Here is a 6,182-nt window from a genome sequence, read left to right as displayed (position 1 = left end):
CTTTGCTCTCTTGTCTTCCTTCACAAAGTCCCAACTTGCATGGTAAGTGATCAGACTGCTTATGTGTTCCTGTGTTATGCAAGAAGTACCTATGGGGAAGCCGTTCAGTGGGTGGCTAGGATTGACGGAGGGTGAGGAAGGGAAGGGGGTGACGGGGAAGGAAGGGATAAAAGGAGGGTTGATACTCCTAAATTGTGTCCACGAGGCAGAGCTCCTCACAGCACCACGGGTAAGAGCTGAAAAAGAAAGCAGGCACTGCATTAGATCCCCCTCAATAAACTTCACTCTGCATATAACAAATAAGAAAGGACACTCCAAGCAAGAACTGTAGTTTGAGACAGAATAATATTACTCTATAGATAAATGTGATGGTTATAACAACTGATGGTTTCCAATTAGCATTTTTGACAAAATAAAGAACATGTCAACTTAGCGCACAGTAATGTGATGACAATAAATATCATATCAGTTCTGGACCTCTGCTTATACATTCACTCTGAAGCTTCAGAATCTCAACTTACAGTGAATGAAATGAAATATGTATTTAAGTAGCATATACACAGAGCCATGCAACTTGAGACACATCTTGAGGAGAAGGAATGAAATTATGAGCCTGTTCAACTCAGTGATTTTCCAAATACTTGAAATTCTCTGTGTTAAAGCGGTAGTTTGACATATTGGGGAATAGGCTTTTTTGCTGTTTTAACAAGAGTTAGACGACAAGATCGATACCATTTTCACATTTGTCCATGAAATACAAAGTTATGGCCAGAGTAGTTATCTAAGCTAAAGACTGGAAAGAGGGTGTAACAGCAAGCTTGGCTCTGTCCAAAGGAAACATAATTCACCTAAACCCTTATCTACTGCTTTTATGCTAAGCTAAACTAATAAGCTAATAAGCTGCAGACTGTAGGCTTAAAATTTAATGCACAGAAATGAGAGTGGCATCAATCTTCTCAACTAATTCTTTGTGAGAAAGCAAATGTAAGCAAAATTCCCAAAATGCTGGGCCATTTCTTTAAGGTATCAATCCCTATGATCCTGACGAGATTGTGGCTTTAGCACACATAAATGTGTTCAAACTCTAATCTCAATTGTTGTAAATCATCTGCATCTTTTTTTGTTTTTTTACAGAAGGCCTCTGCCTCCCCCTGCAAACCGTGGGCCAAAATGGTATGGATTCAGGCAATCAACATTATTATAGTGCCTCATGTCGCTCTCCTCTTTCCTCCCATATTCTTCACTGTCTAGTCTACAATACTCAAGGGCTTGCACTGGCCTTTATATTTTTAAGTGGTTTGGACTGATTTAGTGCCCCATGCAGGCTTCTGTACGTCAGTGAAACTGGGCAGCACAATAAAGAATTTCTTTATCCAACCAAAATCATCCATTTCGTGAATCAAACATATTTAGCACAAGCGAGCCTCAGCACCAGTGAAAGTAAGTCTCTGCCAGTGGTCTTATTATTATTATAAGGACGTTCCAAGACCAAAGATGGGGACTGCTAGCTGGTAATTGGAGGCCTGATATATATCTGCATTAGCTCCTCATGCTGGTGAGCTGGCTAGAGCACTTGGCATCCTCACAGTGTGTCCCACTAAAAAACAACTTACTTCCTTTCCCGCTCCACTGATGGAGAATCACTGATGCAAGACTGAACTGGCATTCACTGCGTTTCCTTGAAAATACAGTTCCACAGTTCAAAATGAGATCAGATTTAAGAACTGCTTTGAACTTCTCTGCCACTCTACAAACATATATATGTATGTATATATAGCAGTAAAGAGTGTCATCAAAACAATATGCACATTAACAAAGGGGTAGATTTGAAAAAGTGAGGCTCTGGCATCTGGCAAGGTCAGAAGTGAACATAAAGTTTAGTGATAACCTGCTCAGAGTGGAAACAATAATCTGTTAGTGTTTAACAGTCACATGGAAGACACCTGAATTAGAGCATGCTAAAGGTCTGCTTAGAACTAAGGTAACTGATGTTGATGAGAGCTGATTTTGAATAATCATGTTTTTTGGTGTCGATTATTACTGCTCTCAATTTCAACCAAAGGAAGAAAATGTGCAGTTATATGTTTCCTGCCATGGCCTGAGGGACCAAAAATCATTTGGGTGTCAACTATTTTGAAACACCACATAATGACTTTTGCAAGTTTTTACTTGCTAAATGAGTTTGCTTGTTTTTATGTAAAACAAACCACAGTTCTTATATCTTTTTATAGGGCACAAAAGAAATCTTTGTGGTGGGACAAATTTGCCCTTGTGTCCGCTCTGAGCTCTGAGTGGCTGACTTGAGCGTGTCACTTATGTGCCTCTTTAAAAAACTCTTGATCAAACTATGCCAAGTACCTCTGATGTTCAGTCAGACTGGTGCTTGTAGACCAAAGACTACAGCAGCTTCTGATTGTTGCTTTGTGTCTAAACTACCCAAAATATCCTTCTTAAATTAGTTCGAGTTGGTACAGGACCTTTAAAAACGCCTTGTACTCCTGCTAAAGTATAAGGTGGCCTGTAAGCAAAACTTCCTACTACTCAGCTTGGGATAAGCTTGGAATTACTCATCGTCATTACCAGCAGCTCTTCATTAGCCCAGCAGGGGCAACAGAAAACAGGGTAATGTAATTACTGCAGACTATTGTATATATTGTCACAATCACTGCACAGCTCACAGTAATAGTTCACTGTTTTTCTACTGTGTCATTATGATGAGTCTGCGCCGGAAAAACAAAGGATTCATCCTGATTCAGTACAGGCAAAAACATAACTGTGCAGCCTGTGGTTTGGACTGAAGCGTCAGCTGTGAGGTCACTGGGCTTCAGGACCTGTGTGTTTGTGAGTGTGTGGAGGAGAGAGAGGGAAAGACAACTAGAAAACAAGAGAGAGCACTCCATCTCTGGTACACTGTAGACTTACCATGCCATAACATTACTGCGCTTTACCGAGACCATTTCTTTGAATAAACTGCTATTCTTACTGCCACAGAAGTGAGAGCGTGGGGACTGACGGAGAGGCAGCATGAAAACAATGAGCTGGTGATAACATTTGTTCTGTGATGCAGAGCTATAAGTACAGCTACATTATCAAGTAGCTGCATTAGATCCATTGGTGTAATGGGTGAGCTCGTGCCACAGTGTCACCACAGTGAAATCGATCAAGTGTGGCTGTGTGTGTGTGTGTGTGTGTGCACATCTGGGTGTTTTCATATTATGATTGCCCACATCATCATCACCATCATCATCATACACAGTCACACTGAATCCTGCTTGCACTGTCTGGAGTGGACAGACTGGCTTTACAGTTATCTGTTTGCTAGATGACCAGTTAGGATTTGGCCCCCAATTAGGCGGTGTATCATGTTACTAAACATTCCCTGTCTCCGAAAAAAAAAATGGGCAAAGGAAAAATATCATAGACTTGTATGTGTGTGTGTGTGTGTGTGTGTGTGTGTGTGTGTGCGTGTGTGTGTGTGTGTGATTGTGTGAGAGACAGAGAAAAAAGAAGAGAGAGAGAGCAGCAAAAACAGCTCTTCTCCACCAGACACTGGGGCGGGGAGAGGGGTTTGCAGGCTCCCACAGCCACCGACAATGAGAACTAAAGACAGAGGGGTCTCTGCGATCGGTTTTTACATCCAGTTAAGCGTTAAATCATCGTCTCAACGAAAGACTGCATGCGCATCGGATACATTCTTGGCATTTCAATAAAAGCAGAGCATATAGCGACTAATAATGAACGCCCCCCACCCCCCCTTCTTCCTCCTCCTCCTCCTCCTCCCCCATCCTCTTAATACCATGAAACGGTACCCCCTGGGCAAGAAACGCATCATTGGAATCGATAAGTGATTGTCGGCAGCTGGGTAGGAGGGAGTGAAAGCAACCGGGATTCGGACTAACGCGCTTTTATTTGCACCGGCATCCAACACTGCATACCGGGCTAATGGGAAAATGACGAGGCTCTCCAGATGACAGGTCGACTTGTCTGTGGCTACCTCCATTTCTGGATGTATGGAGGAAAGACCCATTCCATGATAGACGCACGAGAGCGCACGAGCACGCACGCGCCCATCTACATTCTGATAGTAAAAAAAAAAAGCTTAGCAGTTGTGTATTGGAGTGGATCTCTAAATCGGCCCTCTGAGCGTTAAAATGAGCACCAAAGCGAAGGGGAGAGGAGATAAAATTCACGTCTTGTTCGTTAGAGAGATTGAGAATGTGGAAAGCATCACGTCAGGAGGATGGCCCAAAAAAATGCACATCGCACATTTTCAGTAATGGGCCTGCCTTCTTCAGACATTATAGAATTATAAGCAACTCCATAGGCCCACTTACAGCAGGGAGACGAACTGGGAGGTTTGACTACAAAGCTCCCAACGGCAAAGGGCTTAGTTACAGCCATGATTAATTACAAGCAACACATAGTAGGCCAATATACAGTAGCATCTTATGATCTCTCTCTCTCTCTGTCTCTCTCTCTCTCTTTCTCAAGTAGCTATCACCTCACTTAACTGTATGCAAACGGGAGCGAGCAAGCGCGCCCTAAATAAATCGTGCTGTGTGCTGCCAACACACCTGTCAATGCCTCACACTGACACAGGCTCCGAGCCTTGCACAGTCTAGCTAATATAAGCCTATTTGCTTCTATTCAAACAGCACCCCCCTCCCTCCCCTTCCTCACACACACACACACACACACCACCAACACCACCACCCCCCTCAATCCTTGACAACACAATGTTAGGTAGCCTACTTGTTATCACACGCACATGCACGCACACGCATGCATTTATCGCCACATTAGTACATGCATATTTCTCCTCTGCGCCTTCCACTGAATATGAATTTTTCCCCCTTCAAATGGAAACTGGGTTGCGATGGGGCGGTGTGAAGTTGCATCCTTACCACAGTCATCGCGGGGAGCCCGTACTGTCCATGTTAGATGTTAAATATTCCTTAGGTCCATCTCCGCGGATCGTGCCTCGGCGTCCGTGCCCCTCATCCGAAACCAGAGTAAAGCTTACAGTACGTGTTATATATTTTTTTTTCTCTCCTGCCTCTCTTTTCCACATGTAAACGGCGAGGAGGGGGACGCGGAGAGAGACGATACGCCACCTTACCACAGACTCCCCCTCTGTCGGATTGGAAGGTAATGGGTCTTAAAGAAACATTCTCTCAGCATTCTCCGCATCTCTGTGATTTACGCGCGCGCCAGGCACTCACGCGCACTCACAGGCCAATCAAACACCTGATTAATTATACAGTGTGTATCTATATCACAGACAAGTGCAAAGTGACTGACATACATTTTACTTGCAATGATCCTATGTTGGCCTTTTTAGCGGCAGCTGGAGCCCAAATTCACTAATTTAAAAAAATGATGTGATATACAACTTGCATACAAATTAATTTGTTAAAAAAAACAACACTGTTGTATCTGCAGTGCATTATTACAAAAGAACTCTGGAGATGTGTGGGATGATGCTCTGCAGGCCCAACTTCAGACCATTAGAAAAACTCATGTGAGTACTAGACATGATACCCAATATTCTCTGTTATGTCAGTGATGCAGCTTTATATGCAATAATTTTAAGGAAGTAGTCTCCATAAATCACAGTTTTTCCACATATGTTGAGGATCACTTTGCCTCCAGTAGGTTTGATTTATGAATAGTGTATTTTTAAAAAATACAGTATTCTCTCTTTTAAAGTGTATGTAGGAATACATTTACAAGTGTGATAGAGAAATGATGCCACTAAGATTCAGTTATGGCAGGAATATGTTTAAAATTAGTATTATTACATTTAAGTGCCAACTTTTAAGGCATCTGTGGAAATGGCTGTATCTGTGGATGCTGTGAATAATGTAATTAACATCCATACAATATGAATTCACCAGCCCATGCATACAATTTGATCTCACAAAGGCTGTAATAATATGCATGTTGTTATTGACATCACATTTGTAAACAGATAAGCAGGTCTCCCTGTGAGTGTGTATGTGTGCATATGTGTGTGTGTGTGTTGCTCAGTAAACATAAGGTGGTGCTGTCTTTAAGAGAGAGAGCCTGGAAAGGGGTGATGTAATGTGTTCTCAGACAATGATGTCATCGACTGAGACACGGCAAGGATTTAAAGTGACAAAGGCTTTTTCAGTGGCTCCATGTAATTCTGCATCAGGTCT

The sequence above is a fragment of the Toxotes jaculatrix genome, chromosome 21 (assembly GCF_017976425.1).
Source record: "Toxotes jaculatrix isolate fToxJac2 chromosome 21, fToxJac2.pri, whole genome shotgun sequence".
NCBI classification, from domain to species: Eukaryota; Metazoa; Chordata; class Actinopteri; family Toxotidae; genus Toxotes; species Toxotes jaculatrix.
The sequence above is the reverse complement of the archived record's forward strand: the minus strand, read 5'-3'. Positions refer to the sequence as shown.